Below are 24,861 nucleotides of genomic sequence, written 5' to 3'. Positions count from 1 at the left end.
GGGGAAACTGAGTTAATCTCCCCAGCTTGTTAGAGCAGACCCAGGATTTGAAACCAGGACTCCAAACCCAGACCCTGAACTGTTAACTGTTCTGCTCTGCTTGTCTCCCCGACAGCAATGAGTCCGGGATAGAAAGGTCTTAATTGTGGGCCGCTCTTCTAGAAGCTTCTAACACTTCAGCAAGGTTGGGTCTGGAGGACCTTTTCAGCAACTCTCTTCCACCCTGAAGTCAGACCCAAGGGTGTCAAGCATCCCTGTAATATAAGGAGATGTGTGCAAACCACAGGCACCAGCCTTGGGGTCCTGCTTCAGGCCTGGTAGGTTGAGACCCCTCCTCCCCTGGACTCCTGACCACCACCCTGGCAAGAACGCCCAGGAATTCCAGCGAAGGGGTCCCTAGGACACACCCCACATTCCCCACATTCTCTACCACCTCAGGCGGAAAGAATTTCCAACCAGACTTGGCAGCAGGGGACCCTGTGGTCTGGACCCTGTCTGTAGGAGCTGTCAGGAGCCCTGGCGGCCCAAAGGACCTTTTCTTCCTGTGCCACACAGCGAAGAATAACCAAGCTGCCTCCCCACCCACTGAGGTTGCAGCCGCTCTGAACTCACCCTGCAAACCCCTCTTAGCAGGAGAGGCTAGACAGGGAGCCTTGTGCTCTGGGCTCCTTGCTGGGTTCCAAAGCTGCCCCTCCACAGGGCCTCCCTCACTGGCCACTAGCAGACATGGCCCCTCCTGATTCCCGAATTCATTCTGTTGTTTTTAAAATATTGGCTGGTATTACTCTGCTACATGCTTACAATATTTTGCTATGTGCTTACAATACTTTTGCTATGTGCTCACAATACTTTGCTACATGCTTACAGTATGTTGCTACATGCTTACACATTTTACCTGTTGGTGACCCCACCCCAAAGACCTTAGCCCCCAAGACCCCGGCTTCTGTTTGAGCTATATTCTCAGCTCAGGAGACGATGCTTGGAAGGAAGTAACTGCTGGGGATGGCAAGATGACTCAGTGGGTAAAGGTGCTTGCTGCCAAGGCGGATGACCAACTGAAGTCCTGAGATTATGCACAAAAATGGAAGGAGAAAACCAACTCCATGAAGTTGTCCTCTGACCCCTCCCCCCATCCCATGCAAACTGTGGTAGAGGTAGAGGTGTGCACACATACACATAAATAATAATAATAAAATAACCTTAAATAACGTCCTTATGAAGTGAGCAGTAACTTAGAGTAATGCAGGAGCATGAATATGAACCGAGTAAGATGACATCTGTGCATCTAAGTGTCACAATGCAGCCATTGCTTTATACACTGAAAAATGAACGAGGAAAAAAAAAAAGCAACTACTTTGCAGCACCTAGAAACTCATTACTGTTAACGTTATTCAGGCGCCGCTCATGCAATGGGAAAGTCACTCCTGGTCCCTACCTTCACTATGTGCCAGGTTTGGCTGACATAACGATGGACCAAAGAACTCATCTGGGCAGAGCACTTAGTAGGACCTCACTCTAGATTACTGCAGAGATGGACATTCAGGAAAACACTGCCCAGTCCAGGAGGGTGTATGCCTCAGTCAGCAATGGCTACGGTAGAGCTGTGTAACAAACAGCCTTCACCTCTAAATGTTATGGGGGGTCCACTGAGTTGTTTCCTCGTGTGGGGCTCCAGATGAAGGAGATTAAAGTCAACTAAGAAGAATGGCCTGGGACAAAAGTCCACAGATGTTTTGAGAAGGACCTCCAGGAAGCAGGGGCCAGGTTGGGAGGGTGGCTCCACTCTGAGAATGGTTCTCAGATTCAAGAAGTGACTCTGGTATCAGGTAGGCTTGAGTTCCAATCCTGGCTTCTTCATTGAGCGAGGCACAATTGGCACAAGCTTGGCCAAGCCTTCGTGTCCTCTGCAGGTCTTGGTGAGGACTGAGTAGGGGCATAATGGGATGTGAAGTTCTTCGTACCATTCTGGAATGAGGTAGAGAGTTGAGTTCTTTGTTACACACAGTGTATCAGCTAGCTACTGCTTCATAACAACCATGCCCAAACTTACAGCCTCAGTCCTTTCAGTTACCGTATGTGAGTTGACTGGTCACTCTTCTGGACCATGTGGACCTGCTTCTGTGTCTGGGTGTTGCATGAGGTGGCTTTTTCCTCTTGGTTTTGGGACAAAGTATCTCTACCAGCCTTAGCAGTCTAGTCTGGGCTCGTACCCTGTAGCTGACCAATGTTACAAAGGACAGAACACCATCCCATTGCCTTAAGAGCTAGGGACTATCAGAGTTGCTTCAGCTATCTTCAATCAGCCAGACTTAAGTGACAGTGCTAGCCCAGGGTCAAGGATTTTAACTCTGTGTGTTAGTGGGAGAAGATGGAGCCATGATGGGAGATGGTATGTGCTGAGAGGGGCAGAAGACTATGGCCATTTCTGCATTCGCCACACGTGGCTCTGGGGTCACGAGATGATGTGGGGGTGAGAGGGAATGTTCCCAAAGCAGGCAGCTCAGAAGTGTTCTCCCAGCGTTGCCCCACAGCAGTCTGCTGTGACAAGCTCTCAGCTTGCCATCAGCGTCAGCAGAGAAAGCCCTGCTTGTCAGCTCCTAGGGCAGCAATGCAGAGTTCAGAACTGTGGTCCCGATCTTAGTCTGAGAATCCTGGCTTGCTCTGGCCGTCCTTAGTTAACTTGAGGAGACACCCAGTGAGGCTACAGCTTTTTCCTCCAGACTGCCCAGAGAGCCCCACTCTGTGTATCTAAAGGGGTGGTGCTGCTGTTTGTGGGAGACTGGATTCTGAGCCCAACTTCCTGAGTGTGAGCTCACAGCTCTTACCCACGGCTGAGCCGCTGGGCCGTGGCATTAGTTAAGTTCTCATTGTGCCTGTGACAGATGCCTCACACAAAAAACTTAAAGGGGAAAGGACTGGGCTTAGCGCATGCCTTCTGTTTTCAGAGGGTTCAGTCCCTAGTCGCTCGGCTTGAGCACTTGGGCAGAACATGGCAGCAAGAGCTGGGAGAGCCTGGTAGAGGTTATACCCTAATTCTTGGTGAACAGGAGGGGGCTGTGAAAGAAGAGGACCGAGATCCCAAGAACACCCCTCCAGTCCAACTCTTGACTTGGCAGCCTATCGTTCTATGAAGTCATTGGTCCATCAATTGGATCAGACTGTCAATCTAAGGTCTCTGAAAACAGCTCACAGACACACCCAGAAGTGGGCTTACCAAACCCCTGGGTGTTTCTAATCCAGTCAAGTTGAGGAACAATGTTGACCACTGAATCTACATTACAGGTAAGTTGGCCAAGGCCCAGAGAGGTCTAGTCACTTGCCAATGACATAGAACTAGGGGGAGCTTCTGTTCTAGGTTGGCGGCTCCTTCCTTTTCTCAGGGCAGATTCCACAGAAGCTGACGATCAATGCTCATGTGCCCTGTTGTCTCTGAGCAGGGCTGTTCTGCACAGGTGAAAAGACTCCAGAGTCCCCTCCTGCATCCACAGGCCCTGGCACCTTTAAGTCAACCACTCCCTCCCCTTGGACATCTCCATCCCTCCATTGTCACTTGCATTAGCAACAGTCAAGGAGACTCCATCCAAGTCCAAACAGGGTGGGTCACATGCAGGATCCTGAGCCTTCAGACCGTTAGAAAGAATCCAGGGGCAGAAGTTTCTCCATTTTCTGCTGAACCCTGATGAGCCAGCCATCGTTTGTCTTGACATGGAAACAATCCACACCTTGCTGGTGCTCACAGTGAGAAAGGCGAACCATATAACACTTACCCAGTGCTTGCCAGTGATCAGGAAAAAGACACAGTGGCTGTGGAGTCCCTGTGAAAGGAGCTGCAGAGCTGTGTCACTGTCGTCTGCATGGCTAGGACTGGGGGCACTGAGAACATCATCAGAAGAAGCTAGTGAGGTCTCCTGGTGCACAATCCCTAAGAGAGACAGAGAAGCCATTAGCAGCAGGAGGGCCGCACTGCAGAGATTTCTGTCCCTTGGCAAAGAGCTGAGAGAAAGCAAGAAGGTTGTGGTGTGACCTAGGGCTGGGTGGGGGGATTTCTGGGAAGGGATCCCATGTAAAACCTCAGCAGCAAATGGTGGGTCCCATCCAGACCTGTTTCTGTAGCCTGCCTGCTGCACTGCTGTGATCACAGCAGCAAAGACCCCAGTACCTTCTCTGTCCATGACTCTTGTCCTTGGCTTTGGGATTAAACTACCCCTCCCCCATGTGCCACCCCTCCTCCATTTTCCCTGCTGCTGTTACAAACACCCAACAAAAGCAACTTCAGGAAGGGAGGGTTGACCCCAGCTCAGAGTCTGAGGGTGTTTTCCATCATGGTGGGGGAGGTCGCGGTGATGGTGGGAGATGGTGGTGAAGGAGCATGAGTCAGAGGGTCACTTAGCATCTGTAGGCAGGAAGCACGAAGTGATGAATGGCAGCGCTCAGCTCATCACATTTTTATTTAGCCCTTGATACCTAAGAGCTGTGAGTGGAGGGTGGGTGGGTCTTCACTCCGCTCTGGAAACATCCTCACAGACACATTCGGGTCTCCCAGGTGACCACAAACCCACTGGAGTCACAGTGAAGGTGAACTGCTCACACCGGGGCAAGAAAAGGCTCAATCCTGCTGGTGCCCTTGTCCACACCAGGAGACCACACCCAGGCTGTTTGTTTGTCTAAGGACCATAGAAGATGGGTGAAAAAGAGCCTGCTGTTGGTTGGATGAGCCCAGAGGGTTAAGAAAGCTTATTTAGAACAGCAAATCAGAGTGGCTGGCCATGCTGCCACACTGTTGCTGTTTATCTCCAACCTTTCTAGGGCTATTTGTTACACAGTAGCCTCATCAGAACGAGAAATAGATACAAAATGGTACAAGTGCATGCTGGTGTAACCCAGCAACCAATGCTGATATAACCCAGCGCTCCCTGCTGGTGTAACCCAGCAACCAGAGACCCGGATACCGGCTCATGTTTGGTGAGGTCTGCTTCTGCCACAAGCGGTGTCCCTGGCAGGACTGACCAGCCGAGATGATTCACAGGTGCTACCTTGCTAATTTCTCTTGTTCATAGAGAATTCCCACTGGCCTCCACCTCCCAGGGATGAGCGTATCTTTGATGCTGCCTCTAGAGCATAGTGCCCAGCGTGGATCAGTCATGCCACCCACTTCTCAACCAAGTAGACACAGGTCAGCCAGGTTCCAGGTTTTGAGTGCCTCTTCACGGGGAATTCCTACAGATCACTTTGCCTGGCCTTAGGATTGTAACCAACTCCAAAGATGCGCACATATCCGAATAACCACAGAACCACATCCCTGTGCTCTGAGCTGGTCAGTAACAGAATAAACTATCTGATAATACACCAGGAATCCCAAATTAAGCTGTTTAATCCTCCCAGGATAGTACAGTCTGTGCCCTTATCATGAGATTAAAAACAAAGCAAAAGCCAGTAAAAGATTTTTAAAATCCACACTATATATAGGGCATGGTAGCTCATACCTGAAATCCCAGCCCTCTCAGATGTTGAGGCAGGAGGATTTTTATAAGTTCAAGGCCAGCCTGGACTACTAGTAAGATAAATATCTTTTAAAAAATCCATATTGCATGACTATATTAGATTTATGATTATATCCACAGTGTTAAACACACACACACACACACACACACACACACACACACACGCGACAAATGGCAAAAAAAGAAAAAAGGAAAAGAAAAAAAGAAGAAAAGAGAAGAGGGAAAGTTAGGATTTTATGGACAAAATCCATGTGGCTAAGAAACAAAGGAAAAGATGCTCACATTCCCCAGCGTTAGGAAAGTGCAAATTAAATACCCTCCTGGACTGTCAAAATGAAAGGAGTTCCAGCGCCCCCTCCTGGCCAGGGTCAGAGCAAAGGCTACATTCTTGTCTGGCAGCAGAGGATCCAGGCCTGGGGAGACTTCTAAGATGGTGCCCTTAGCCACTGTCTTAGTCAGGGTTCCTATTCCTACACAAAACACTATGACCAAGAAGCAAGTTGGGGAGGAAAGGGTTTATTCAGCTTACACTTTCCATATTGCTGTTCATTACCAAAGGAAGTCAGGACAAGAACTCAAGCAGGTCAAGAAGCAGGAGCTGATGCAGAGGCCATGGAGGGATGTTTCTTACTGGCTTGCTTCTCCTGGCTTGCTCAGCTTGCTTTCTTATAGAACCCAAGAATACCAGCCTAGGAATGACTCCACCCACAAGGGACCCTCCCCCTTTGATCACTAATTGAGAAAATGCCCTACAGCTGAATCTCACGGAGGCTGTTTCCCAACTGAAGCTCCTTTCTCTGTGATAGCTCCAGCCTGTGTCAGGTTGACACACAAAACCAGCCAGTACAGCCACCGAGTAACAGAAAATCTTCTACCAGGGGCTTCTGAGCTGGTGTTGTTTACCCTGCCTCTACCTCTTCTAACTTTTCCCTTTTCTCTCTTCCCCTCTTCCCTCCTCTCGAGTTGTCTCTCTTCTCCCTGCCACCCCCCCATCCCTTTCCTCCCCTTCTTATTCTTCTATTGCTTCCTCTCACCCTGCCCCGTGGGCGGTGGGCACCCTTCCCATTTCCACATTCCCCTCTCTCCCTTCCTCCTCCTCTTTTTCGCCCCCCACTCCCTTCTCCATGTCGCCTCTTCTTCCTATTCTGTCTTCTTTCTCACCCTCCTCCTCTTCCTCCTCATCCCCTTCACCCTTTCCTCCATGTCCCCCTTTTTAGTATCAGGAACCTCTTCAAAGAAGATTTTAGAGAGACAACCCCCCCCCCCGGAGCCATGGAACGAGAAAGCACAGTCATGGTTGTAGCTGGGGGCAGAGGGCTCCATCTTCTTTCCTGACATCTTCATCATAGAGTCAAGGAATTTCCCATGATTTCACAGAAGGACATGTGAACAGCCTTCAGAGGACAGGGAATGGCTGAGGCCACACAGCTGATGGTGACTTGGGCCAGCACTGTGCAGTGTGATTCTATGCTGTTCTGTTATCATCGTTAGGACCACCTGGAGTCCTCCCCGGAGCACCTTGCAAGGACACATTGAATGTTTGACAACTACTCCTATTTCCCTAGCAAAGGGATTGACAGGTGACTGGATATGGTCCACCCACAGCAGGAAGAGACCATGCCGTCTCAATGTCAGGCATGTTTTTTACAGTATCACTGCCCCAGGCACGGTGGCTGGCAAAGCCTTGACCAGCCCCTGTGATCTCTCCTACCTGTCAATCATACTCTGTCATTGCTGTCTTCCCTTCCTTCTTTGGGGATTGGGTCTCCATTCCCTCAGCATTCAGCACAGGCCACCTTGGCTACTCAATGGCTGTAACTGTCAGAATGTCCATTCTTAGGGCTCGGCTATGTGTCAGTTCTGGTGGAGGGAGGTGAAGGCAGAGGATTCTGGGGCAATGGTAGAAGATCCCATTGTGTCACCCTGGGCAGCGTGCCTGCTGCTCTGTGCCCTCACTGTTCTACAGAGACAGAGTTGTGATTGTGATGCTGTGGGGTCAAGTGAAGGAAGCCGAGTGACCCAGGAAGGAAGTCTGTACTAGAGCAGCGTTTGGGTGTAGACTGGGCAGAACAAATGAGCGCCATCCCCACCTGGCTGCACTCTGCCTGTTTATCCACTGGAATCTTCTGGCAGTATGACTCCCCTCTGCGGGGTTCTATCCACTCCAAGCTCCCAGAGTATAGTTGGGGGGGGTGTCCTTCCTTCTTAAGATGTTTTAAGGTGTGTGTGTGTGTATTCTGAAGCTGGAGTCACAGGCAACCATGAGCCTCCTGATGTGGAAGCTGGGAAGTGAACTTTGTCTTCTGCAAGAGCGGGATGTGCTATTAACCACCTGGCCTTAGCTCCAGCCGAGTGTGTGGGCTTTTGGGTGGCCTCGCTAATGGACTTAGTCTTTCGAAAGAGCCTAGGTGTCTTCCGCATTATACTGAGTCACATGCTCAATCTCAGCCAATCATTGGCTATACTGGGTCACATGCACACTCTCAGCCAATCATTGGCTATAGTGAGTCACATGCTCACTCTCAGCCAATCATTGGCAAGGGAAACAGCATTTATGAGCCTGTGATGTGCAGGGCTGTGGCTGATGAGAAACCATGTGGGCTTGGGAAAGATGCATTAAAGGAGTGGAATGTCCTGCCCAGAGGGACCTCTGCTGTTTTCAATTTTCATTCTAGGACCCCCCCCCCCCCACTCACTGAAGGCACTCAGCAGCTGGCGAGGGGGATGGTACTCCCTCCATTCCTTCTCTAGAGCTCATCTCCACCAGCTCCAGTATCCAATGCAGGCAGAAACGCATGATGGAGCTGGGAGACATTAACAAAAGATTTTGGGCTGGGTTCAAGTAGGTCGACTCCTTCAGGTTAGGGTGGGTGTCTGCGTGGCGTGATTTTGTTTGTCGTGCCTGAACCTAGTGTGGTAAAGGAGTGGGTCTCGGTTTAGCAATGAACTCTAGAGCTCTTATTTATTAATAACAGTCACAGATGCTCAAAATAAACTATGTTTGGTCAGAGGCGTAACCAGCCCTGGCTACAGTTCACTATGACTTCCAATTACTTACAGCATGGAGGATATTTGGTTAACATCTTTCTCCTTGGAGCTGTGGTGAGGAAGGGGGTGTGGCTGCCTCAGCCTCTGTGGACCCCATGCTAAGGGTAATGAAACCAGACTCCACCCGAGTAAGAGACTGCATCACCATGGCAACTTCCCCACTATGGAGACCCTCTATGGCCAGAGGCATGCCATGGCAAAGAAGCCTCAGTTTCTCCATCCATAAGGCAGGGTCTTGGATGGCTGACGGGCACGAGGCACGAAGGCAGCTTTAGGGTGGGTCCTCCATAGCTAGTCAGCTGCAGAGCTAGGGTGCAAGTGATCTCCAAAGCTTGCCCCGCAACGACCCAGCCCCACCCAGTGGGAAGGAGCAAGGGACCAGTGATCTTTTCTTGAGACTGGTGCTCTGCCATCAGGGCCAGGTCAAAAGTTCCGGTGCTTCTTCTAAAATGGCCCTCATCAGAGAGTCCCTGGAGCCACATGATTCTTAAAACTCTTCAGCATTCTGGAGTAGGAGCTATCCCCTGAGCTTGTTCCCCCACCCCCATCACACCCCATACCCTCTCATTCTCCTGTCTTCCACCCTCTTTCCTTTTCTGCCCTTCTGTCTGTTTTTCTGTTTCTGTTTCCTGTCCCCATTCCCCCCTCAGCTCTTTTTCTTCCTTGGCTTACAGAGATGAGGTCTTGCTGTGCAGCCCTGCCTAGCTTCAAACTCAAGGTAATCCTCCTGCTGAGCCTCCCAAGCTGGGATTCCCTGTGTGGGCTGAGTTCTTTGTTTTACCTAACAGCCTGTCTTACTTCCTAACTTTCCCATAAGCCCTTAAATTTCCCAGTCCTGGAGAACTTCCGGACCAGCAGGCAGCGTGCGGGACACGGGGCAGACGATCTGTGTGAGGACTCTGGTCCTGACAGGGCGGCAGCACTAGGTCAGGCAGAGGCATGGAGGAGGGGCTCACCTTAAGATGTTTCAACTGCTTAGTCAGCACGACTGTCATTCTAGACTGACTCCTGGCTTTGAAATGTCTTAGGATACATTGTCTCTCTTTTGGGAATCTGAGCCTCTAGAGAGCTCTTATTATGAAGTGGGTGTCTTTGCCTTTTCCTCTTAGGCAGCACACAAAACGCTTAAGTACTGCCTGTGGCTAAGCCTGTTTAAATAAAGCCTTATTTACAGCCTGGTGGGTCTGGATCCTGGCTTGCTGACCTCTGTTGTGGAGGAAATCAGAGATGGAAGGACAGGACCAATGATCCTTCCTATCCAGGGTTGTACTTCTTTAACGGAGTTATGGGAATTCTGAGAATCTTTGCTAAGAAGGGTCTGGAGCAGGTGTGGGAGGGGCTGGACACATGCACACCGAAACCTGGGCTGTGTATGAGTGTGTGTGAGTGTGTGTGAGTGTTTGTGAGAGTGTGTGTGTGTGTTGTGTGCATGTGTGAGAGTGAGTGTGTATGTGTGTGTTTGTGAGAGTGTGTGTGTGAGTGAGTGAGTGTGTGTGTGTGTGTGTGTGTGTGTGTGTGTGAGAGAGAGAGAGAGAGAGGGAGAGAGAGAGAGAGAGCACATATTCAGCATTGCAGTGTGACTTTGAGCAGGGTCCCCCATGGAAGCTCCAGCCTCTGGTGCCATGGCTATGACAGCAGCTGCATCTTACAGGCTCACCAGGAAAACAAAGCAACATCAAGTGCTAAACCAGCTTTGGCGTGCTTGCAGCTCTGCAGAGTGCCCGGCAGTGGGAAGGGAAACTCGAAATGAAAATCCTTGGCCATCTATTAGCCCGTAGTGTGAAGAGAGTCTTTGTAAGGCATCTAACTTTTGGGCAAGGCTGGGATAAGCTTCAGGGGCCAATCACAGTGGAGGTTTTTAATCCAGCAGGGCAAATGAATCTCCGAGTTATGACCTCAACACCCCCATATCACCAAGAATATGTGTGTGTGTGGGGGGGGGGGGGGACAGAAGACAGCACCCAGAGCTTCAGGCTTCAGCTGTGGGCAGGGCTGGGTGATTTTCTCCCTCTACTGTAGTGGGAGCTGCTGGGGGAATCTCCATGGTGGGGATGGTTATGACAATCCCGAGCAGCGAGAGGGTTAAGCAGGGCTGCGGGTGAGGCCGGCTTGGGTTCACCCTGGACAGCAGGTGGATTAACAGTGGAAGGCTGATGGCCACTGATCTGCCAGAAGCCTCTCTGAGAATCAGGATTTTCCCAGGCTCGGATGATCTCTTTAAAAGATTAATGAGGCTTTTTGTTCTTCTTTGTATTTATTTGGGACCAGTAGAGTTTCAGGGAGAGTTGCTTCTTGTGGCCAAATCCTCTGTGTGTGTGTGTGTGTGTGTGTGTGTGTGTGTATTTTAATTTGTAGAGTTCAGGCTAATTAATAGCGCCAATATTGTTCAGTCATCAGTGACCCAAAGCTACCCTAGGTTCTGTTAACGTGGGTGGCCAGTGTAAGAGGCAAACTCTCAGCTTTAGCCCCTCCCTCTCCATCCCTCCTCCTGAACATCACTAGGACTCTGATGTGCCAGGCACTAAAGACCCAGAGGTGAATGAGCCCATAGAAGGCTGTGGTCAGGTGGGCAAGATGATGCGTTAGTGGGAGTTAGAAGTCAACATGGAAGGGTTAGAAGAAAGGTGTGTCTTGGCCGAGGTCACTGTTGCTGCGATGAAACACCGTGACCAGAGCAACTTGGGGAGGAAAGGGTTTATTTCACTTCCACTTCCACAGCACTGTTTATCACTGAAGGCAGTCAGGGCAGGAACTCAAGCAGGGCAGGGACTTGGAGGCAGGAGCTGATGCAGAGGCCATGGAGGGTGCTGCTTACTGGCTTGCTCCCAATGGCTTGCCACAGCCTGCTTTCTTATAGAACCCAGGACCACCAGCCCAGGGATGGCTCCACCCACAGTGGGCTGGGCCCTCCCCCGTCAATTACTAATTGGGAAAATACTCTAGGGCTGGTGAGATGGCTCAGTGGTTAAAAGCACTGACTGCTCTTCCAGAGGTCCTGAAATCAATTCCCAGCACCTACATGGTGGTTCACAACCATCTGCCATGGGATCTGAAGCCCTCTTCTGGTGGATTTTCATGTTTTATCTATATGTAATCATAGAAAATAAATAAATAAATAAATAAATAATTTTTTTTAAAGAAGAAAAGAAAATATACTACAGGTGTAGTACAGCTTGATCATATGGAGACATTTTCTCAGTTGAGGCTTCCTCCTCTCTGGTGACCCCAGCCTGAGTCAAGTTGACAGAAAACTAACCAGTATATTGGGGCAGGAGCACTCAGGGCAGGCACAAAGCAAGTTCCAATTGTCAACAGCTGTACCGTGGAGGAAAGGAGACAGGATGACGCTTCGGAGGAACACGTATGCCACTGCCACACCTTTGTGGCATGCCTTCCATCTGACCTAGACAGGATGAATTGGAAAATTAATTGATACCTTTACATACAAGGCCAAGATTCTAACAACTACTTAATGTCCAGGAGCAGGGGCTGGGTTTGCAAGTGAGTGGCTTGGTGCCATATTCCACAGCCACGAGAGGAGCAGGATGGAGGTTAAGCAGCGCCTATCTGTAGAAGGTCGGAAGCTACACGTCACCAAACACAGAGGAGGAGGTCACTAAAGGCTCACTGTGGTCTGGGCAAGCTGTGTAGCCAGGCATGGGGTATGTGAGCTATGCCTGGCTCTCAGCTCCCAGCTATGTTGTGTGGTAGAGGGAACATGAGACACTCAGGGGAAGAACCCAGGCAAACACAGCACACAGTGCCTGAGAGAACAGTACTGCCAGACGGAGAGGGGCTGGCTGAGGGAGGCAGGGAAGAGCGTAGAGGGCACAGGGAGGAGGGAAACTGTGGCTCTGCCTTGGCTTAGATCTCAGGCATGTATTCGTGCTGGCCTCCAGCTAGAACCCCGTAGACTTTACCCCGTATTCCTGTAAAACATTGTCTTTGGTGGCCCGGATGTGAGAGCCTCCAGAAGCCACAGCCTTAGGATCGCCTGGCACAGCCTTGGCCTCAGGCCAGCAGACTAGTGACAAGAGGAATCTGGAGCTGGTTGGTGCTGGAACTGGTTGGTGCTGACCTTGCTACCAGTCTGTAAGGTTGTTGTATCCTAGAGAGATCTTCTTCTGTAGATTTCCACCCAGGATGAAAGGGAAGTCATAGCACAGGAGTTTTTCTTATTGCAAAAAGCTACATATATATGTGTGTGTGTGCATATGATATATATATATATATGATATATGGAAGTATATATACAACATATATATATACACACACATATATATATGTACATACATACATAAACACATAGATATGCACCTAGATGGTTATGCACATATACACACATATATGCACACATATACATACCGACATACATATATGCTCACATACACATAAACACATATATATACACACTGATGCTTATATACATATACATATAAGCATTTGTACACATATAGGTATACAGTTATAAACATATATATGCTAATGCACATATATACATACATATACACAAACATATACACAGATGCTCATACACACATACATATATGTACACATATACACATATACATATTCATATATGCACATATATGCATAAATGCTTATATACACATGCACACATGCATATATACACACATATACACACAGATCCTTATACACAGCTACATATATATGTATATATATATATATATACATACACATACATACATACATGTAGACATAAGCACCCATGTACATATGCACACATAAACACATGGTACAGCAAAGGTGTTCAACCAGTTGACTCTAACATAAAATGTGTTATCTATTTTGGTATAGCAAGAGGGAGCCAGCCCCTGCCCCCTTTTGTAGTGCTGGTGATGGAACCCATGGCCTGGTGCATGCTGGGTAAGCACTCCATCCCCCGAGCCATACCCTCAGCCCAAACAAGAGGGCTTTACATGTTCTTATCACAAGGCAAAGCCGGGTGTGGTTTTACTGAGGGCTTAGCGGTTGCCAGCCTTCCCAGGGATTGGGTTTTCTGGTGTCCCCACCATCTCCAGTTCCTTAGTTGCTGCCTCTTTTCCCTCTCTGCCAGCCTTCTCCAGTCCTGGGCCACTCTCCCTCCAGCCCTCATCCAAGATCCCTTGATACAGAGGCTTAGAAAGGGTTAAATTTTCTTACTGTCCTTATAGCTAGGAGTGATTTGTGCTGTTTTACTTTCAAAATCCCCGTCGTCGTCGTCGTTTCTGCCTCTGTAAACATGTCTCTCCTGGACCTTAGTCACAGGCTGAAATTCAATCCCCCGACCAACCAAAAACCAGAAAAGGATTTTTTTTTTAAAAGGTGCACTACAGCCTATAAATATTATAAATACTGTAGGTCAGGGCCAGTCTCTCCAGAGGACTTGATTCCTGGGTCTACGAGCTGGACCTGTCGCCAATAGATGGTTTTCCAACTCTTCAGACACATGCACCATTTCTCAAAGGTCTGAGTCCTGTGTCACCCCCAGCCTGTATGACCAGCCTCAGCCACAGGCAGTCCAGCGGGGAGCTTAGCCTGCTGCCTGGTCAGTTTCCTCCCCCAGGTGCCTGTACACTCTTTCCTTCTTGCATATTTGGAATGTGGTTAGTAACTGACCAGCTCTAAATTCAGACTTCATCTTTGCATGCTGGGTAAGCTCAGACAAACAGCAGCATCTCTCTGGACCTGCTTCACCACCCACAAGATGGAGGTAATGAGATCACATGGCCACAGAGATTGCTGAGGGTGACAGAAGGCACACAAGGTGTTGGTCCATAGAAGGATTCTCTCCTATCCCAAACAGGCAGGCAAGGATAGGGTAGTTTATCAGGGCGCCCATCTGCCTTCAGTCCAGTAGCACACAGTCTACTTCAAACAATGCAGTAAGTCCTTAACTCCTCCCTTATCAATCCTTCATAACACCCCTTTTGTGGCCAAACACATCCTGGAACATATCTGGGAACTGTGTCTAGGCTCTGAATGGCAGAGCAACCTCTCCAGCCCCTTTACTCTCTTCTTAAATAAAACAACGGAGGTTCTTTGACATTTTTTTTTCCAGTTCTTTGATTTAAAACACTAAGAACCCGGGCACACAGTCTAGGCAGGACCACCAGCAACACCAAGATGTCACATTTGGGTCCCTGAGATCTTCTGGAGCATGGTGGTGCTATGTTGAGAGCTAGCATGTGGCCTGGGAGAAGAATCCTCAACCTGAATGTAGGAATGTCACCGTAGCTGATGGACAGAGGAGCCCACCATCTGGACACCTTTGTCTGGCTTCCAGGACTGGAGGTCACTCCAGTGTGACCATTGTCTCCAGTTAAAGATGTAGGTTTTTAAAAAGTCCACTTTTGTATGGATACGGGCTGAAGTGCCCGGAGGAAACCCATCTCTCACGGATGCCTGTAGGCTCTCACCATCGTCCTACTCCCTCAGGCAGGTCAGACAGATCAAGCCCTCAGAAAGCCAGAAGCCCAGGAGAGCTGCCAGCCACGGGCAGCAGGAAAGAGCAGTTTGGAGCCCAGAGCGTTGGTTTCCAGCGGAGCGCGCGGAGCCCACAAGGAATCCTGGGGACCTGAGCTGGAAGGAATACCCCGAAGGCAAAAGCGTGGGGTGAGAATAAACCAAGATTCATCCCTCAAGCCTGTGCTTCAGTTTTCAAACCAAAACCCCCACCCCAGGCATCTTTCTGACGACAAAGGCATTTTCTGCTCATTTAAATAGCCGCACAACTCTCTGCGGGCTGCCGTGGTTTGCGACACCGTCTCCTTGGTTACGCATTTGGGTTATTTTCAAGTTCTCACCTTTATAAAGTGACCTTGGGATGGGTATTATGTGTGCGTAATATCTGATTAACTTTTATCTCAGAATAAATTCCCGGAAGGGAAATTGAGCAGAGCCTGTGCAAAGGTTTTTAACGTGGGCCGCGAAGCCCCCCCTCGTTGGACCAGTGCAGGAACTACCTTGAGAGCAGCAGCCAAGCCAAGGCTGTCCAGTTAACCTCCTGCTGTTGCTCTGAGAGGTCTGATCCTTTGTAGCGGGTCCTGCGGGATGGTTGTGGAGTCTCCTCACAGCAATAGAAAGGTGACAGAGACAGAGGCCTTGTGGGAATGGTGTGGTGTGTCTTTAAAGGAGCGGACTTGCGGCTGCAATGCCTCGCGAACCTCACCGCCGATCAGATGGAGACTGATGAGCATAACTGCTCCCAGAGAGAAGCTCACGGGAGTCCGATGTCACAGTAAATGCCCTGAGAAGGTGGGACCTCGAGGGACTGCTCAGAGCACGAAATCATAGCGTCACGTGCTCCTCGGGCTCACAGCATTTTGACTGTGGTTAGAGTGCAAACTGTAACTGAAAGGGATAACACAGAAAGCCATTCGCAGCCTGGGTTAAAGCCAGGGCACATCTGTGTCCAAATTCTATCCCCAGTACCCTTGGGTTTCCTTTTAATAATTAAAAAAAAAATAGTGCCAGCAATTCATGTTCATTCTAGAAATGTATAAAATGTGGAAAGGATATATATGGAAAGTATATATATAAATGTGGATATATATATATATATATATATATATATAAAAGAAACTGTGACAACTCTCCGAAATTCCACAAGCTATTCTTCCTTCCTGTTCCCACATTAAGGGAAGGCAGGCTTGGCAGTTTTGCTTCTGGGATCTGGGGATCCCTTAGTCTCTACCCAATTCCCCAAGGATGGCTTTGCTTTGTCCCCTTGGCTAAGATCGGGGAGTGCAACGTACAATGTGAAAATTGCCAGTCAGAGTGTTGTTGCCACAACTGTTCCACAGAAGAGTGAACATCCAATCTTAGGCAGTAAAAGCTGGACACACCCATTTCCAGTGTAGGAGGGTCAGCCTAGGCTACACAGAAAACTCCAGGTTAGCCTGGTCTCATGGTAAGACCCTGTCTCAAAATGAGTGGATGGATGGATGGATGGATGAATGGATGGATGGACAGCCCTGCTCAGTCTTCCACTGGGATGGTTGGGAAAACATCTTGCTTTCTGCCCTAAGCTGCAGATATTAGGAGTAGACAGAGGTCATCCTTGCCCCAGACTGTGGAAAAATGGTATCTGAGGCAGACACACCCATAGTTTAAGGGAAAGCTGAAGTTTGTGGAGAAACAGATTTCCGACAATATCGGAACACCTGGATCCATCCATAGCCAAAGCCAGCTTCCTAGACTTGTCGGTTACAAAGCTGAACAAACATAATGGATAGTATTGATAAAATGACAATTTCATTTGCTTTAACATAACACGCAGGAATCACAAAATCCCCCTCTTTGCTTGAGCTTGAATATCGGGCTTGCAGTTGGAAGAACTCGACAGTTTGCTCTAGGTCCCCTCCCCGATGTGGCTGCTCAGGTTAGAACGAGCATGCCATAGCCTGTGTCTTCCTGTGGTGGTTTAGAATGTAAAAGGCCTCTGAAGGCTGGTGTGTTCAAAGGTTTGGTACCCAGATGATGTCGCTACTGGGAACAGTTTGATCACTAGGCAACCGGACCAGTAGAAGGCAGTGAGGTCATCAGGCCTGTGCCCTCAAAGGGAATACAGGGACCCTGCTCCCCTTTTTGTAAACCCTGATACATCAGCTCTGCTAAGGGTGGGACTCTAAAATGCAGGGGCAAAAGCAACAGCAATCAATCAAACAGGTGGCCAATCAATCAAACAGGTAGCCAATCAATCAACCATGCCACCAGGAAAGTGGGCTCTGTGATTACCAGGCACGGAGACACTTAGTGTTGGCTGTTACCGTGGTAACTGCCATCAATATTCATAAACACACTAGGAAAAAATCGGCGTGTACTGGCAGGGAGAAGCTGATAGGTTTCCAGTCATGGTCTTCTTAATTTCCTGTGACACGCCACGTGCTCGGTCCTTAAACCCATAGTAGAAATGAGAAAGCAGGGACTCATTGCTGATGATAGAGAAATGGAGGGCAGATCTGGGATTCTTCCTGATGTTGTCTTTTGGTGAGCTAAACCCCTGTACCCCCCATATTGTATCCTAAGGACAGCAAGGCTCTGAGTAGACAGAGTGCTTCTGTGCTGGGGACAGCAGGTCACCACACTGTTGAACCTCTAGCTTTTCAGAAAGGACCCCAGAAGAAGGCTTGACACAGGGATCACTCAGTCTAGCCAGAGCAGAAGCCACTGGTTAACTGGCATGACTTCAGCGTGTGGCTGGGGAGGTAACCTGGACCACCCTGGGGCAGCTACTGTGGAGGACCAAGTTGACACATTCTGTGGTCATTCGCTCTGGGAACAATCTCTCTGGCCCCAGCACCAGGACATGTGCGGGGATGCACACTGTCATGCTATCTGCACCACAACAGGCTGAGGCCCTCTAGGTGTCTGTCCCCACACACAAAGATGCTTAAAACTCTGGAGAGACATGACAGGGAGAACACTGTCCAGGCCAAGTCACAGTATAGGATAGAGGGGCCAGGTGAGGTCCACAGCCCAGCTTGGGAAGTAAAAAAGGCACACAAGATGTTTTCCAAGGGCAGACATGAATACAGGCACCATGGAGCCCAGCTGCCTGGGCTGCTTGACGGGGGTGAGGGTGGGGAGCAAGCTGGAGTATCAACAGGGATGCCTGAATGAGCTAAGGAAGGAACAACATGGAGGGATACCTGTAGTTACAATCTGAAGAAGCCACAGGTAAGAAGCAAGGGTACCCCAGACTTTAGCACCCCAGACCCCAAATCTAAGCACACCCCAGGCCAAACCACGCTAAGCGTGAGAACAAAAAGGCCCTAGAGGAAGAATTGGGAGGTGGAGTCACTCCCACTGACGGGCACCATCCAGGGCTTCTACATCTCTCCTCTCTGTCTCTCCAGCATCATGCTGACTCGGGCAGGAAAGGACAGTGTCTGTCCTGGAGAAGTGAAGAATGGTCACCTAACTTGGGTTATCCCAACCCCTAAACTGTTTACTGGTCACCTAACTTGGGTTATCCCAACCCCTAAACTGTTTACTTCTGAGTGCATCAAACCCTGCAGTCTGCTCCTGGAACAGGGTGGCAGTGTGTAACTTTTGCACCCAGAAGGCAGAATGGAAGGATCCGGGCAGGTGTGAGCAGGGAGTGTAGGGAGCAGCACTGGGTGCTGCTGAGACTGGACTGTCAGTTCATCGGGCTAAGTCTGCAGATACTCAATCCAGCCGGCCCACGGGATGGCTCTTTGCACAGTCAGCCATGAGCCTCATGTGGCGAGGTGGAGGCTTTGCCTTCTGTGTTACCTGCTCTTCTAGAAGAGTGTGGACCACTTTGACACTCAAAGGGAATAATAGCAGGCTGAAGTGGAAACTTTTGGTTTCTTTGGAAAGTTAGTTATGTCAAATGACATACAGGTGGCAGGATGTCTTGCTAAAGCAGACACGTGAAAGAATGTTTTCCTGAAGCAGACATGGTTGAAAAGATGTTTTGATATAGCAAACACATGAAAGGACACATGATGAAGGAGTATAAATACGGCCCCACAGACAGTGGGAGACGAGCACTGAGCATTGGTTCGGTTTGTTCCGCCTTGCTATTCTTCGCTAACTACGTGCATCTATTGGTTCGCCTTACATAGTGTTGCTGAGCTCAGCTTGTGGTAATGCTGCCATTAAGAGAAACTCACCCAGGGTACCTCCTGAGGTACTCCTGAGGTACCCGAGGCAGCTTGCTGCTTCCGCTGCCTTGCCTCAGGCTGGTTGGTGAGCCTGGTGGTTTTTTCAGGATTGAACTACAGCTGCTTGGTGTCTGTTTGCTGAAAGCACTGGACGGTAGCTGCTGGTTCTTGCCTGGTGTCTGCCTGCCTTGAGGACCAGTCTGCAGCTGCTGAGTTGTGTTTGGTGTTTGCTATGGGACTGAACTGCTGCCAAAGAAGATGGAGCTCACCCCCAAAGAACTATTGCTGAACAGGGCCACTTCCCCCATCTCCTAATAACTTTTCTATTTTACTACCTCTGCTGGGAGGTGGGTTAGAGGAGGGGTTGAATCCTTATAAAAAGTAGATTGCAAAAATCTTATGCCTACAGCAGGCCTTTTCTCTTCAGGAGAAAAATGTTTGTGGAAGAACAAGTCAGGGCTTCTGAGGCCAGCGGCTGGGGAACTTGCCTCCTGGGGCAATGATGGTGTAGCCGTTAGTGCCCACTCAAAATGCTGCGTATGGAAGAGGACTCTAGAGGGATAGGAGAGGATGTGTGTGTATATGTGTGTGTGCAGAACCCTGAGTAAGATATGACCTTTGCATAGACTGTTTGCACACCTTGAAATGGACTGGTCACAGCAGGATCCAAGGAGGGCTGCCTGGAAGGACAGAGCCAGTCCATAATGACACTGTTGTCGTCAGCTGTACCGGTGGCTCCTCGGGCACAGAAAGCAATTCTTTTCTCCGAAGGAGCCAGAGCTGGCCAGCAGGTTCCTTGTCCTCCAGCTGCCCCAGGCTGGCACGGGGCCAGCTGCCCCTTAATTCCTAGATAAAAGAAGGCAGAAAGGGCCATCTGGCCAGTTCATCAGCATGCATGCTATCTGTGCAGGTGACAAAGCAAAAGGCATGGCGTCCAGGTTGTGGCACCAAACTGGGGGATGGAGATGAAGGATGGAGTGGTCCTCAGAGTCTCAACAGGGAGGATGTGGGGCCAGCTTCTTGGGAGACAGACTCCCAAACCCAGAGTCTCTGAGGGACACCACATAGCAAGGTCAGCCCTTTCAGAATCCCCTTCTGTTCTTCCATCTTGGAGATCATGCAGAGAGGGAGACGCACATCTTGCTTTTGTCTGTAACATAATGTCAATACCTATGGAGAGAGACATGTGGGGTAGCCCACTCTAGTCATTATTGGAATGAACTCAATCCTGGCAACAGCAGGTAGCAGGGAACATTGGAACAAGGACAATGTATCAAGAATGTATTGAGAGCTTTAGAAATAAGCAGAGCTCAGGGATAGATGGTCTACAGGCATGGCGCCAGGCTCTCCTGGAGGCACTGCCATCCAGAGCATGTGGCTTTCTCCTTAGAGCCCAATATTGCTGCTGGAGTTTCTGTATCACAGCTACATTCCAGGAAGTGGGAGGGAAGAAAGGACAGATAGACTTGACCTTTTCTTCAAGGGCTGTAGGCTTTTCACCACGGTAACAAAATACCCGAGGCAACTTAACTTATTTTAAAAAGAGGTTTATTTAGCTCACAGTTCTATAAGTTCAAGGTCTGAGATCAGACAAAAGTGAACACGTGGGTTTGTCCTTGTGAGTGGTGTGGCCAAAGGTGGATGGTGCCACGTGGCAGTCAGAGCCCGTGAGAGAAGACAGGCATCACCACACAGGAAGCCAAGAGAGACCTGATTGGCATCCCTTCTTTGTCCAAGCCATGTCGGGGAGCACTGGGAAGTATCTTTACTGCAAGTGGCCATGGTCCAGTTCAAAGTTAGGATGTGAAGTTGGGATCTAAGAGTCAACTGTGGATTCAGTTACCATGCCGCAAATATGTATAATCACCCCTCTTTTCAGATGGGAATACTGAGGTTCAGGGGGATGGCGGCATGCCAAAGGTCACTCAGATGGAGCTGGAAGTCCAACAAGAGTCTGTGTGAAGCCAGGTCTTCTGTGATAGTTCTGCCGCCAGCCTGAAAATCCCAGCCCACAACGCCTCCAAGCTCACGGGCTTCAGAGCTGAGAACTCACACGCAGGCTTCAAAGCCGAGATGAGCCACAGCCGCAGTCCACTCCCTAGGAACTGGTTGCTTCCATCTGGGCTGTGGACCGAGTCTTAATTACAGCATCCTGAAGATTGCAGCATCAGCAGGAACAGGCGCAGAATCCATTTAGAACGCCCATCCCTGCCAAGTCTGGCTGGGCAGAGAGGGGGATGAGCCAGCCTGGGATGGCTAAGTGGGGTGTTTTATGGGGACCTCGTTCTTCAGCCCTCTCTGGTCTTAGGGTGAGCAAGGGCGATGGTTACTTGAAGGGACTCTTAGAGAGGAGGAATAGGTCCCAGGAGCCTGTGACTCCTCACAGCTCCATGTGGACGATCCCTGTTCACTGTCTATGCACCGAGCTTATGACACTGTGACAGTACCATGTGGGTGCCCTTGAGACAGAACCCTCCACCTCACCGGCTCCATCAACCTCTGGCCCGAATCTCCTGGGAGCAGAAATGAGATTGGCTTCCTCACCCACAGGTTCTGCAGTCTCAGATCCAACCCATCAGAAATTCATAATCTTTAGGGAAGAGAACAATAAAAAAAACCCAAGTCCATATGTCCTTTATGCAGCTGCTACTGAGATCCAGGCCTTAAAGATCGTCCAGGAGCTACTGAAGGAGGGAAGGAAGGACACACAGCTGTGTGGTCACCATGCTGCTTCACAGACAGAGACTTAGGTTTTCAAGTGTAGTCACCTGGAGCCAATCCCCTGCCAGAGGCCAAGGCCCAGAAGGATGACAACAGACTGCCGAGTCGCTTCTCACATGCAGCATCTCCACGCAGTGCTCAGGGATCTCTGAACAAAAGAGGCCTGAAGATACAAGCTCAACAGCACAGGCGCTTTATAAATCTGTTCGCCAGCTTCTGTCTGCGCAGCAAGTCTATGAAGTATCTGCCCAAGACAAATGAGAACATAAGCAGGCAAAAAGACTTGCAGGGGAAACAATCCAAATGTTCACAAACAGGAGGATGGATAGAGTTGGACTTATAATGGAATACTACTCAGCAGTGAAAAAGAGCAAGCTATTGCTATGCTGAGCCAGATTCCAGGGATCTGAGGCTTAAGGACAATCAGAGAGGTTCAATGTGGCAGAGCAGACCTGCGCTCCCCTCTGGAGGGAGATCACTGTGGGGGAGGACAAGGATGGCTGATCTGTGGTTCCCCCAAGGGTGCGGCATTTGTCAGACTAAATAGAGCTGGAGAGGAAGGAAGTACTATGTGATTAATAAAAGTAATAAAGTGACTACCAGTTATCTGCAGCTGACAATGCAACACACACACATGCACACATGAACACACACACACTGGTGGACCTTCCATACATGCACACACATGCACATGTACACACAGAACACACACATGCACTGTCTATACAAACTCACTAAATTTGACAAGGAACCTGCACAACGCTTTGTCCTCATCTTACAGATAATGCAACTAGAGCTCAGAGAGGGGAGGACACCCGTCTGAAATCACCCAGCAGGTAAGATTTGAGCCAGGTCAGCTGGCTCTAGAATGCCTGTTTGCAGGGCAGCGTGCCTAATGAGGCAGAGAGGATCCCAAGCAGCTGGCATTTTGTTCTGTGGATGGACAGTGGAATTCAGCATCTGTGTGGGCATCAGACACTAACCTATAAAATATACACGTGAGCAGAGCCTGAATCTAAGTCTCCCTGAGGCTTGGGGTGGGTGAAGGGCTAAGCTTATCACCAAAGACCTGGCTAATGGCTAATGTACCTTGCCCAGAAGGAAAGCTCAGCTTTTGCAGATCCACCCCGTTCTGACACCTCCTCCATGCAGGCCCCCTGGGAGGGGTTTTTAGAATCCAGAATCACCTCCACTAACATTTGCAACAGCCCAGAAGTGAGGCCTGTAATCATTACGCCCCACCAGTGAATGGGGGGCTGCACTCATCTTAAATGATGTGGTTAACCAACTTGGTTCTAGATCCCACGTACACACGACCCTCCTGGCCCAGCCACTCTGCTGTTGTGGGAAAGAAACAAACCTGACTTGAAGGTATTTTCTGAGGGCTTCCTCTAGCCTTTTCCACACCACCCTGCGTGGTATTGGTGGTATGGGGGGGGTGGGGGGGTGTCAAAGGCAGTGCTCCAAAGAACCTCCTGTGGCTTGTCCCAGCTGGAGAGAGAAAACATCCTATGTTAAATAGCAAACAATGTTTCTTTGTTCTTCGTATGCAGTGTGTTTACATGTGTGCTCCTGTGCTCATAGGAGCCTGCATGTGAGGGCCAGAGAGTAACATTGTGTCTTTGTTGTTGTTGTTGTTGTTGTTGTTGTTATTGTTGTTGTTTGAGCCCAGGTGTCTTTCAACTGAACCTGGAGCAAAATCAGCTGTGGATGCAGATGTGCACTGACCACACCTGGCTTTCTGTGTGGGAGCAAGGAGGCTGAGCAGGAGGCGTGGCTTCTCATAATGGACAGCAAGCACTTCACTAGCTCATCTTCCTCCCCAGCTTCGGCCCTCACCTCTAACCACTTTGCTCCTGGCTCCAGATGAAATGGAGCTCTTGCCCCCTGGCCTCTCCAGGGAAGCCGTTCAGATGGCTGCGTTTGAACTTCAGTCCACTTGTCTGTGAGTTCACAGGGTCACTTGAGCTGCAGTGTGGGAGGCTGCATTTCTCTGTCCTCTTCAAAGGAGGCTCCCGCTGGGCTCCCACCAGCTTTAACATCTAGACAGACTGAGGGTAGGGAGATGCAGAGAGGCCAGGCAGACAGTGCAGACAGGACTCCCTCCCCTCCTGCTGGCTGTTCCATCTGATGGCCAGGGACCTGGCCCTTGAGCTCACTACCCTCTTTGTCTCTTTGCTAGGGAAAATAGAAATATTCTAATTAAAGCCAGCACAGCCCTGGGAACCATGAACCGGTGGATGCGACTCAGTCTGCCGGGTAGGGAGCAAGATGCCAGACTCACTCAGTTCCTAAAGCATTTTAGAGGGTTAAAAAAAAAAAGATCCCAACGTGGGTTTAATGAATGCCAGCCAGTCTGTGCAGGGCTCAGAATTGAAGGGATGGAAAGAACCAGCTTCCATCTGAAGCTGGACTCCAGTAGGACTTCCACATCCAGGAAAGGGGCTCTTGGGTGCCCAACTCCCAGGTCCTCCTTAGGCCAGACTGAGGCAGTGGACGCTGGGTAAGTGCCTGGCTCAGAACTAGGCACTACTCTCAGGCAAATGGGAGCCCTTCTTTCTGACCTTGCTCCCTCTGGGCCATCACCATGGTGACAAAGATGTCACCACAGGGGGCCTGAGAGGGTACACAGGGAAGCTGTTCCTGGAAGGCTTGGGGAGGGCTGCAGTGCTGACCCAAAGGCCTCTGAAGAGCCATTGCAACTGGCTGGCTAAAGCCCACTGCCCAGCCCACCACCTGCTTTGCTGCTGGGATCAGGAGACAGCCCCAGGCCAGGACTCCATAGCTCTGAGGGCTTCTTCAATCAGAGTCTGTGTCAGCAAAAAAATATTCCAGCATCTTCCTGGGGGAGGGGTTGGGCATTGATGAAAGTGGAGAGAGGGGAGGAGGCAGGAGGATGGAGGGGGTGAAAGAGGAAGGGGAGGGTCAGTTGGGGACTTTAAAGCACCCAAGGCCAC

At 49.8% G+C, this 24,861-nt stretch overlaps 1 long non-coding RNA gene across 2 annotated transcripts; it reads right to left on the bottom strand.

The window, feature by feature from the left end:
- Positions 1-1,284: 1,284 nt before the first annotated feature.
- Positions 1,285-15,219, bottom strand: Gm30812. 2 transcript variants are annotated; one of them, XR_389557.3, is made up of 3 exons: positions 11,806-12,756; positions 3,768-3,922; positions 1,285-1,965 (listed from the first exon to the last, which is right to left on the bottom strand). It is a non-coding gene; the product is annotated as a predicted gene, 30812 (long non-coding RNA). The 2 variants fall into 2 exon arrangements; XR_880609.1 differs by lacking the exons at positions 1,285-1,965; positions 3,768-3,922 and adding exons at positions 11,606-11,633; positions 14,969-15,219 and having other exon boundaries at positions 11,806-11,952.
- Positions 15,220-24,861: the final 9,642 nt, after the last annotated feature.

The sequence above is a fragment of the Mus musculus genome, chromosome 5 (assembly GCF_000001635.26).
Source record: "Mus musculus strain C57BL/6J chromosome 5, GRCm38.p6 C57BL/6J".
Classification (NCBI taxonomy): domain Eukaryota; kingdom Metazoa; phylum Chordata; class Mammalia; order Rodentia; family Muridae; genus Mus; species Mus musculus.
The sequence above is the reverse complement of the archived record's forward strand: the minus strand, read 5'-3'. Positions and strand labels throughout refer to the sequence as shown.